General features: G+C 39.8%; 1 long non-coding RNA gene across 2 annotated transcripts; it reads left to right on the forward strand.

The window, feature by feature from the left end:
- The first annotated feature begins 299 nt into the window (after positions 1-299).
- LOC142786734 (uncharacterized) lies at positions 300-11,537 on the forward strand. Of its 2 annotated transcripts, XR_012889143.1 has the most exons (4): positions 300-615; positions 3,491-3,600; positions 6,882-7,091; positions 11,213-11,537. It is a non-coding gene; the product is annotated as an uncharacterized LOC142786734 (long non-coding RNA). The 2 variants fall into 2 exon arrangements; XR_012889142.1 differs by lacking the exon at positions 300-615 and having other exon boundaries at positions 1,707-3,600.
- Positions 11,538-12,229: the final 692 nt, after the last annotated feature.

A 12,229-nucleotide genomic window follows, 5' to 3' on the forward strand; every position in this document is an offset into this window, starting at 1 on the left:
GCACTATATCAAAATGTTACTGCTTTGTAGCCATCCTATTATTCATTGAGAATTGATAACTCTGATATCACTACTGTAGAGCTTTGTGTCGGCGACACGCACCGAACGTGAAACCGCACTACGTCTGTCGTAGAAGCAGTAGGAGGCTGTCGTCTGCTAGAACAAAAACAAAACAAAAACCTGCGAAAATATTCATAAGTTGTAACTTGTTTTTTGAATAACCGTTTATTACTTTTAAAGTTATTTTGCCAGATAACATACATTTTTTTAGTTTATAGCAGCGACAGATGTTTTTTTTTTCCCTCACACAGATATCCAAGCCAAATCCATTCACAGCTAAAGCCACATGTTGTTTGTCTTTGTCTCCGTGGGTAGCTCTCTCCTGTGTTCGCGCTGCTACACACGAGAGCACGAAATGTTAAATTTACGCAAGGAAGCGCCGTTCCTCGTTCGTGTGATGTGCTAAGATTGCGCCCTATTCCCGCGGTTGTTCGAGTGCGGATTAAGTGCGAGTCGTCCAAGCAATCGGCGGGTTGGGCGGGCGCTCGAAGGACTCCGAGGTGACGGCTGACGCCTGTGGTTGCTTCCCTCGGGACAGTGTGAAAGAAACTAAAGGTAAGGTGGACACTTTTTTATGTAGACCAAGTATGCCACTCAGTGCAAGTGTGTGTTGCTGAACTCGAACGAGGCGTCGTGAAACGGCAACCTTACGCGCCTTTGCGAGTGCGGTTGCCGATTCGCTTTGACAAGGCTAACGCTAGCAGAGCCATGGCGCATCGGCGCGGCCTTACTGGAGCTAATTCGAGACAACTGCGGCAACATGCATGTGTATGGTGATCGATTTTTTCATATGTGCAGTGTAGTGAGGAAGACGCACACGGCGCTTGCTACGTTGTTGATTAAACGAAGCCTGCAGTGCCATTTGATGGAAAGCAGCATTTTGTTTACGTTCGCGGGCGATACAACTCGTAACTTGGCTCGATTCACCTAGCCAACCGCCTAAGTGGGTTGATTAGCATACGTTCACGGTAGAGCGTTATTATGCCCCTAAACAGGGGCGTGTGCTTGTTAAAAGATATAATGTGTGTGCCTAGTGTAGAGAGAGAGGTGTTCGTGCAATCTGCATGTGTACCTGCAAGACGCTTCTGCTTGTAACTAATAATGTACCGGCCAGCACCTACATTGTACGCCTGACTTTGAAGAAAACTTGCATGCACAATGTGAGATTTTGTAATCTGCCAGAGTTGCTTTTTATAAAATAATACACTGCCAGCATGTTCAAAATATGTTTCGCTGCTGTGTGGCAGGGGTGCGGTTATCATGCTGTTGTGTAGTTGCTGATGGAAGCACTTATAGTTTTGATGCGTTAATATTTCTCATCTAACTCATCAGGTGTTTGGCTGTTTCAGCACAAACAAGGCAAAGAGAGAAGGAAGACGGGTAATGACAGGAGGAGTGCCGACTTTTGTTTGCAGGAGAATACCCATGTTGGTGTATTTATTGTGACAGCCTTTCTGTGTTGCTTTCTTGCCCAATTTATGCAACAACACAGTTGTCAGCAATATGAGAGAGAACACTGAAATTAGCTTTTAAAGATCATGGTGACTAAATGCCTAGTAATTCACAGCACAAAGTAACAACAAAAGACATCAGTATGATTATTGTGGACGAGTACAGTCTTGCATCTAAAAAATATATTCTGCAAAATGTTGCCTAAGTAAGAAACCTCTCTATGTTTGCAAATAGTGTGACGTCACTTCGAGCGCCGTGCCAGCCATTCCCTCCCTCTGTGCAAGGGCTGGTTGGCAAGGAAGTTGTTTGTGACATTCCTGATAGACCACTGAGATGTATGCGATTCTAAACCTGTAGCCTAATATATACATAATCTTTTGCGCAGTTACATCGCTGCATCTGACACCTACAACTTATTTGCATATTTACATTGCTCCCTTAGGACCTAACACACAAACTTGTTTGCATTGTCACTTCATGAATATCGAGCGGTAAAGGTACTGAGTATATGTGAAACAAGAATCTCTGCTTATTACATGAAGACATATGAGGCCTTCGATAAAACGAGTTATACCTTTATTGGGCTTGCGTACTCGTCGGGGCGATTCATACATGCAGCTTCAGCAAATGGTATCTTCCAGCCCGGTGACCATGCAATTTTTTTTTGCACATAGCGCAAACACTGAGATGTACCCACTCGCAGATGGTCGCGTCAAGTGCATATTTACCTTGACTAAAATGTCGAATCAAGTTTTTTCATCGACCGGTCCCTGCCATGAGTGCTAACGTCTTCGCAAACAAGACACATTGTTATTGACACTGCACACACCACACACAATATTCTCTGTTGAACCAATATTCTCAATACCTTTCAATGCACACTACATGCCGCAATCAACAGTGCACATTTTTGAAGACTATGCCACTGTTCCTCGCACAGGCCACCACGTGTGTTCACTTCTTCAAGATAAACAGACAGCGTGGCAAATATTTTACCACACAGCTAGATGTTTGCTGACACATACTACAGCTAATGTCGACATTGTAACGTGAAGTGTAAGCTTTGAAAAATTAAAGCTTGCCCCAAACACCGCACGACTGTACCGGGCTGAGCCACCAGCGGGAGTGTTTTTCCAGCCACACCTTTTACATGTGCCAGTGACATCATGCTGTGACGTACCTCGGTAGGGGCCTATCGCTGCATACTTTATGTGAATGAGGGTCCTGTTAGTGAAAGCAGGCATTGTTGATTTCGTAACTTGTTCATTCCCAACTGGACCTTCATTTGCACGAGTTGTCTGACTGATATTCAGGCGAACTTTTGTGCAGTAAGTTATACAGTTGGCAGTCTGTGCTTGCTCCATACTGTTGTTACTGGTGTTTCTTGTTGTTACTTTGCACTGCTCATTACTGCTCACCCACAGAAGCTAGCCTATCTTGCTGCTGTTTTGGACAAGATGCAGCTGGCAAGTGCGATAGTGTTCATAACTCTAAATTCTCAAGCAAAAATTATCGTTTCATATTCAGTTAGTTGCATTCATATCAGTACATTATAAGAAATCATTGATTAAAGATTAATCCGTGTTCCTTCACATAATGCTCACAACTTTTATATCAATTTGAATGGTGTTTATAAAAAACTTGGGTTTTAGCTAAACTTCATGCTGTTTTCTTGAACAGCTGACAAAACGCTATTGGATGCTTACTTGCCATGAATTGGACTGTGTTTGAAATACATTGCAATTCTTCACCGGACTGCCAGTACACTTCACATTGGGGTAACATTTATTAACCATGGATTGATTAATTAAGAACGGGAAGAAAGAAGCGGCAGGCCGGGATACTTGATATTGGCATCCGTTTTGCTACCCAGCGCATTATCATGCAAACTTCCTATAGAGTGGTTATGCGTCTTGCATGTGTGTCTGTAAACCAAGAACTTTGGGTAGAACTATATTTTTCTTACAAATGGTTGCAGGACTGTGGAGGCTGTAGGGCTGCTTAGGAATGGTGGAATCCCTGGACATGTGTTCAACCTTGCTGCATCAGCTCCTTGGTGTTTTCACGGCATCTTTACAGATGTGTTGGGTGAGTAAAGCAAGCAGGTTTCAACACAAGAAAAAGTATAATATGGCAGCACCTCTTGTGCATGCCTTACATCCCAAGTATATCAAATATTTATCTTGCACCTTGTGGCCTGTAATTTTTAAAGAGACACTTCTTTTTGCTTTATATTTGAGTCTTGATGCTTCGACAGCAATGTATTTGTGTTTGACAGCAAGTGTTCTTGAACAAATAACTGATCTCAATAATGACAACACACCCTTCAAACTTGGTCCTTAGCATAAGCTAGCACATACCTGTAGCAGATTCAATTATTCATTTTTTGCTGGGATGATAATGGGAAAGTAGCAAAGGCAAGTTCAGATTGGAGTGGTCGGTGACGTCTGTTTAGGCTCTGCCATATTGCTTTGCAACCAGAGTTACTTGTGGCCACATATACAATGAAGCCACATGACGTGCATTCTAAATGAGATTACCATATCACATTTCGCTGCATCTCAATGTGTGCCAAACAAATGCAGATATCATTAGCTTGCCACTATAAAGGGATACTAAACCAACACAAGGTTGAAATTTAGTCGTGGTGTTGCAGCTGTGTATGACTCTACAATGGATGCATAGCCGTGATAATTTGTCTATATGTTGTCGCAATAGTAATGTTACACACATTGTACGATACAAAAGAGGTCCTCGCTTATTTCGCTTTTTTTCGCAATGCTTCTTGTCTCTTCTTGCCATGTGCTCCTCCTCACTGTACAAGGAGCAAGAGTAGTGGGCACACAAACACGTATTTAAAAAAAAATGTTGTAAGGTGAGCACTGAGAAGCTGAACACTTCCGAAAGGCTCAAAGAGGTAAAGGTATTGTTTCTAGCTACTTTTTGGGCACCCACAGCTAGTTGTGCTGCTGCAGTTAAAAAATGAGTTAAATGTTAAAAATTAATTGGAGGTGGTTTGGCACCCATAATTGCAGTTACATACAGAACTAGGTTTCAATGCGTAAGCAAAATCTGTTCACTCTAAATCAATCCTAATGATATCTGAAATTCAGGAAATATTCACAGAAAAGCTCAGGAAAAGGCTAAGTGGTTGCCCCTTGAACGTGAAGGAGATACCCTTCTTCTAAAAGGTCAATAGACCGTCTAGTAGTCTCGATATTACATGCACTGTAAAATATTCTGGTGTGGTGCTTTTCATGCATGTTATAATGAGAGGGGTTTTTAACAGAACTGTTGTAACTTTGCCTTGCGTTGCTAAAATTTGTTCACATAGTTATAATACATGAATCACTTTATGCCTTTTGATTTTATGCAAATGGTTTGCTTACCCAGTCGGTTTAACTTGATTTGGATAAAAACATAAATGCTCGAAACTTTTTTTTATTATACAGCAGGTTTATTTTTAAAATACGCGACCATTGATGTGAACACAGTTGGTGGCGTGCTTGATTAATCCTTCACTATCACCACTCTAACTACACCTGCTACAGTGCATAGTGTGACAAAAGTAATGGTACTTAACATTACTGGCAGCATACTTTTATGTCTCAAAATGTGTTAAAAAGCCTGGTAAAAGTGTGTGTACGTTTTTTTTTTTCGCTCCAACTAAATATTCTGGTCTACTCAAAATAGCTTCCGCTCTTTTAAGGTCCTCAATCTATTAGGTGTTCAAAAGAAGTATCAATGCCATATGCTTTTTTTGTCAGCCTACTCACAACTCTAATAATGAGAATTACCCGACAACATTACCCAGTAAAATATAGGGATGTTATAAAAAGTAATGTCAATTCAATTGTCAAGAAACTTTGCGAAGTTACATTTTTGTTCACTTTTCTTTTCATAATTTTGTTAAAGTTACTTTTGATAACATCCCCTACAATTTGTTTGGCATCATTTTCTACTAGTTCTCATTATAATGTGTTCAACAAAGACAACAAACCCTTAAATTTATAGTTCTTTCCTTTACTCATGAATCTGAAACAGTGAATCTCAGTAATCTTAGCGGTGTGTGACTTGTTTTTTTTTTTTTTTTGATCAGTTGTGCATGTGTTCAAGTACATGCATTTAGGTGGGAGGGTGAACCATTGCCACCTCCTGTGACTAGCAGATTTTCCGAGAACTGACAGATGCATAATGCTGCCAAAGAAGTATAGGGATATTGGAAGTAATCGTAACGTAATTGCAATCGTAATGTTATTGCCAGTAGGCAAAAAAAAGGTGTGCCACACTTGCCATAATGGTAACAAGCAGCGCTGACTGACTCTTCCATGTATAAATGCACATATATACCGTACAAAATGGAAGAGGGATAGCCGCCATGGTAGCTCAGTTGATAGAGCATCGGACATGTTATTCGAAGTTCGCAGGCTCGGTCCCTGTACAGGGCAGGTTATCTTTTTTCCTTCTACTTTTCTTTCTTCACAATTACAACACTTCTATTCTTCTTGAAGACTTTCTGGTGTAAAAAAGGTACCTTATAATCTGAAGAGGCAAACAGAATGTGCCAGTGCACGAGTTAGCTGTTGTAGTGGTTACAAGTAAGATATGTTTTGAAGAATAAATCATTCTGCCACTTGCCTAAAAAATGGCTACAGGACATGGCACTGGATGCACTTTGTTATTTTTGAATCAAGCTATCTTGTATTCTATTTTTATAAATTACATGGGATACACATGACGGTATCACACACTTTAATGCCACAAAGATTATGCAGCGAACAATGTTATAAATGCGAAATTGCATAAGGATAAGGTGAAAACTGCACCCTCAACGAGAATGTACAGGGAGCACAGGGTGCAGGCGTCATTCCTTCTGCACGTGCTTTTCAAGTGCGAGCTGTTTTCTCCTCGTTCTGACCAACTAACTAAATTGAGATGTGTTGTTATAGTGCAAGAAGATGCTCCACGGGAAACTAGGTTTGTCTCAAACTCTGTGTGTGTCTTTCAATCTATATGGTGCCCGGTTCAAGAGTTCATGCAGACCAGATCGTGTAAAATAGGACCGTGTAAAATGGGCCGTGTAAATAAAATAAAATGGACCATGTAAATAAACAGGATCGTGTAAAATGTCGTTTTCGTGTGCAACTGTAGTTGTGGTTGTGCTGAATGACCTTTCTTTATATACACTACATAACAAACTTGCTCCTTTAGAGTCGAGTGCATCTTCGGATCGATTGTAAATGTTTGCATATGCGAGGCCTTAAGTTTTATAAGAAATTGCTCAGTGTGCCACGAGGAAATGTGGGTTCAGCGAAAATTTGCATATCATTATATACAACTCTTAAAGCCTTGTCTACAACTTTGGGCAGGTTGACTTTGAGCAGAAAACGAGGAGCACCAGCAGCCCCCAAAAAAGAGCAAGCACCCTCCAAGCTCCCGAAGCTCTCTTCGACAGGAACATCATGGTCACTGTGTGGCATTGAAAGCCATTGCAAGGAGTGCCTTATCAGTACACTGTGCTGCTCTTTCATCGCAGAAGACGAAGTTGACCACTCTAGAGGAACTTCATGCTGTGTATTGTGAGTGCTTCAGTGGTTTTGTTTTTGTCCAGCCAGCAGTTAAGAAATCATGTGTCAGATTTAGCCGGGATGGCTAGAGGGAGTCGGGCAGGCATGTTTGGACATTTGTCTAGCCAATTTTCGCACTGGTCCTGTTGGAGTTACTGCCACAATCACAGAAGCTACGTAACCTCTCTAAATGTACAGATGTGTCGGGGAAGATTAGCTGCATTAGGTTTTTCTATAACTGATAGCTGCCAGCATTCTTCATTATATAGGAGTTTTGTTCCTTACTTATGGGTGTAAAGTCCTCCACAGAAAAAATGCAACACGTCTACTTCCAGAAGGCTCCAAGGCCCTACTTGTAGGTTTTTTCGGCTTGTATCGTAAGCACCTTGTTTGGGTGTACATGAACATTTTATAAACATGTACAGCGAAAAATTTGGGTGGCCGGTCGTTTTGTTGTTATCATGTTCCTCGCAGTATTCTTAAGCATGTTGTGCATTACGTTGTCAATCTGGTTCATGTGCATAGAAGATATTACGAAGTTTTAGGCTACAGTATAAAAAGCCTGGAAGCAAGCTATCAATAATTTTTTAACAGAGTTGCTTAATCTCATACATGATACATCACTAAACTTTCGTGGGTATTCATCAATGTAAGCTCGTCTTAGTGTTATCCAAAATGAAGATGTGAGTCGACAGATGGAAACATCTAGTAATCAGGGTGAACAGTGGAAGTGCCTCAGACAGGCTGGCCGATGTTGCGATAGGAGGACCTAATTTTTAGAAGTCACATTGTCATCCTTGGCGTGTTAGTTTAAATAAGGTCAGTAATGACATCATCTTTTGCTGTAGGCGTGTGTGCCTGTTGGAAATGTTTGTCTGAGAAAAAAAATACCTATAACGCAGAAGAGTGCAGCCCTTGCTTCTTTTCAAGTTAGGTTGCGCTGATACAAAGTGGTCTCTCCTCCAAAGGGAAGCAAAAAAAAGATAAATGATAGAAAAGAAGAAAAAAGAAGAAAGAAAAGGGGGATGCAAAGTAAAAGTAGTGCTACACTGCTCCTACTTTGCATCCCCCTTTTCTTCTTTTTTTTTCTCTTGTTTTCTTTTTTCACCTTTTTTGTTACATTTGCATTGTCCCATCTAGTGCATGAATCAATGACACATGGCTTTGCTATAGCAAAGATGCTTATGAAGTGTTGGATTGAACAGTGCATTGTACTTCATTCAGTTAATTACAGACTGATCAGTCTTGCAATAAGTGCTTCCTGTCTATCACCACACATGTTCAAATGAAAAGTTTGTGCTTGGCTCTTAGTATGCTGGTATATAGCTTGTGTCTTGGACTACTCAAAATGAATGTTGTTTTGCTGCTGTTTATGGTAATGAATTTATCCAACATGAAAATATCTTGCCTTGCGAACTTTGTCGGACCTGCCTTTCTTTTTCTTTCCTATGCAGGCATTGTATGTGAGGGAGGCAGTAACAGAGAAGGGATAGCTTGAGCTTCGGAAGAATAAATGCTGGCAGTGAAGCAATTACACATCAAACATCCCAGCCATTTTGCCAACCGTACTAAATGTGTTTTGAAAAAAAAATGTGCTCGGTTACTGTATTAAAAACAGCAAAATGCTAAAATATATCGCAGAGAACAAAATATTAGGCCACGTTGGTGCCTTCTGGACTTCCCAGGTTGTCGTCTGGGTGTTGTTTGTAAAAAGTAAAAAGTGTTTCAAAAATACTGCCTTTTTACACCAAATTCGGTCTAGGTATTAAGTAAAGGTGATTGTGTGTAGTGCATGAAGCTCAGTAATATTAGTGCAATTTTTTTGCCACATCAAAAGCAAGGAAGCAGTTCTTTTTATATGGCAAGTTATATGATTACACTTTGTCTTAAAGTAGAAATGAATTTTTGAAGTTTTCTTATGAAGGCTGTTCTCTGCATTTGATATACGACAGCTTCCGTTCCGAAGTTCTCCATGGCCCTCAATAGGAGACTTCAAAAATCATTTTCCTTATTTAAACAAAAATTGTAATGATAACACTTGCCATGTAACAAGAACTGTTTATTTGCTTTCAACTTACACATAAAAGTAATTTTCAATTAGACAAACACACAGCTCAAGTTGCATCTCAATGTGGACAAAAACGATTATATAGTGATATTTGTAATCTGGACCTAACATTATTTTTTTTCGTGAAATATAACTTCTGTGCAGTGAGTATTTGTGGCTCAAATATTCATACAAAGTGCAGTATTGCCATACAAGAAATGCAAACGATAAACAGTTTGGCTGAATTCTTCAAAGCCTATGTAGCGGAAAAATTGCACTAATGTTACTCGACTTCAAATACTTTAAGAAGCACCTTTACTTAATATGTAGATCAAATTTGATATGGCAAGAAAAAGCGGTACTTCGAAATTTTTCTCACAAATAACACCCGCACGACATTCTGCGAAATTCTGATGGTACCCACGTGACCACTACTTTTTTCTCTTCAAAACATTTCTGCAAATAGCTATTTTCAGGAGAGTAAATTACCATCATTTTTTAAACTATACATCTGTGATGGTCGCCAGGCAGTATGGTTTGTATGTTTGGTGTAGAATAGCCCAGTGCGAAAAACAACAAATGTCTGAGCATCCTTTGACGCTCGGGCAATTTCGAAAGCATTTGTTTGTTAGCAGCAATTCAGTTAAGCCCTTGTCTTTATGCTTAGGCCCAGAAACAAAACACAAGTAACCAAAGTAGTCCTAAGAGTCATGCAGTCTCGCTGTTCCAAGGCTTGTGGAGCCTAATTTAGTGCAAGCTTCACCATGTTTTAAAAATTCAGATTCAACCAACAGGTTTTGGAGGCACAGTGCATTTTCAGCTAACTTGTTTCACACCAGTTACTTTGATAAAAAGCGGGAAGTAGAGGTAAAAATACCATTTTAAAGGCATTGTAGATAATAACAAAACGGACTGCTTTCTTTTTTTGTGTGGTGCTTTGCCTGAACGCTGTGCTTTTTGTGGTATAGTTCATTGTCTAGTGAACAGAGGCCTTAAAAACTAACATTAGCCATGTTGAGGTCGATTTCCTGGTTATAGTCATAGTAGCCATATTAAAAATATATGACTTCAAACTTGATTGTTCTTTTGAAGATGTTTTCTTGCATAATGATATTTCAGAGTCTTAGTCAATTTTGTTATAAGAAAACGTGATGTCATAATAGGGTCACTTTTTGTAGGGTCGTTCAGTTCTACCTTACCTTTTATATTCCTAATAGAGCAGTTATTTTCAATATTGGTATTTAAAATGGAATGAGCATGCTGTATGTAGTAAGGTGTAAGCACTTACAGATAGCACATGCACACAACTTTTCTGTTGGCAGTTTATTTCTGTTATTCTTGATTTATATGTGGGGTTTCACGTCCGAAAACTACGATATGATTATGAGAGACGCCGTAGTGGAGGGCACTGGAAACTTCGACCACTTGGGGTTCTTTAACGTACACCCAAATCAGCACACGTGCCCACAGCATTTCTGCCTCCATCGGAAATGGAGCCGGGGTTTGATACCGCGACATGCGGGTCAGCAGCTGAATTTCTTTTACTCTTGCTCCCCTATATGTGTGCAGTTCGGTTATAGTTATCTGGCTTCCACAGATGTTTGATTTCACCTGCCTGGTCCTGCTTGCTTTCATGGTGATTTTAACCTTCATAACTTGCATAGGTTTAACTCTCAAAATTGTTCAAGATGCCAATTTTGTGCACAAACTCTATAGTGTAAAGGCAGCAGATGTACATGCACACACTATTAAATGTACATTGAGAGATTTCACTTGCAGTTCATAAAGTTTTACTGTGCAGGAAGCATTTAAATCATAAATTTATACGGACATATTAATCGATTATCTCTACCATTGAAAAGCGTGACAACCTAGTTGTTTTCACTGTGGTAAGCATGCTTTTTTCTTTGATGTGGCAGAACTAATTTATACACTCATTCCTTCTATTATTCACATATGCATAACTTGAAGGATTGTGTGCCTTACATTTTCAGTTTCATTCTGTGTGTTATATTTCTTGTGCATGTGAACTAATGTGCTAACATGTGTCTCTGACATTATTTGTGCCAATTATTTTCATTTCCAGGTGCCTATGAAGGACACATAAGTTCTATGGCAGTGACCTTCCAAATTTACAGTGGTGCCGGAGCCTCAAGCAGCATTTCGCCGATCTCCACAAGGCGTTCATGATACAAACACAGCGCCACACTTTCACAGTGCTATGATTATTATTTATGTTTAAACATTTCGTTCTAAAATTGCTGTTACATTGTGTTTTGTGCCACCATACTGTGGCTTAGGTGGAGCACGTGAAATTACGGTGTAGTCACCTCATTTGTGTACCATCAACACTGCAATGTCACCATTCACAGCTGGAGCATACAGACAAATAAAAAAATATATTGATTGTAGCAGGGCTGGTGTGTATAATAATGCTTCTCTATTGATAATAATAACTTTATAAGTTCTTTAGGTCTTGCATAGAACACTGCATTAATGTGTTGCAATGTAACCACCATTTGTGATCGCTAGCATGTTAATTTAGTAGTTTTGTAATGTATTTTATTTGAAAGGTAATTTTGCTTCCGCATCACGACAATTAGAAAGATGCCGATAATTCAATTCCTCATTAGGTAGCTTCTTAACACATTTGTTTCTTTCAAGCCTTTGTTTACTCATCAAGGCTGTTTCAGATAGCAAACATATTTCACCTTCATGCAACAGATTAAGAATGAAATATTCATATATATTTATACACAGTACTTGCTTTTGCAAACAATGTGAATGGCCAATTGCTTTTACTCGAGATCTAGGATGTCCATTTGATCTTTGCAAGATGAAGCAGATAGCTGCATAGTTTCTGCATTATGCTAATTTCCGTAAGCTGCTTATCGGGTAATTTAGCATGATATGGCACCTTCCGTAAGCTGCGGATGTCCGCAACTTTCTGCACGATGTGGCGCTTTCCGTAAGCTGCGGATGTCCGCATCTTTTCGCATGATATGGCGCTTTCCGTAGGCTGCGCATGTTCGTATCTTTCCGCATGATGCGGCTTTCCGTAGTCCAATAATTGCGTATGTACGGATTCGTATATGCGGAACGT

Source organism: Rhipicephalus microplus, unplaced genomic scaffold (genome assembly GCF_043290135.1).
Source record: "Rhipicephalus microplus isolate Deutch F79 unplaced genomic scaffold, USDA_Rmic scaffold_29, whole genome shotgun sequence".
Taxonomy (NCBI): Eukaryota; Metazoa; Arthropoda; class Arachnida; order Ixodida; family Ixodidae; genus Rhipicephalus; species Rhipicephalus microplus.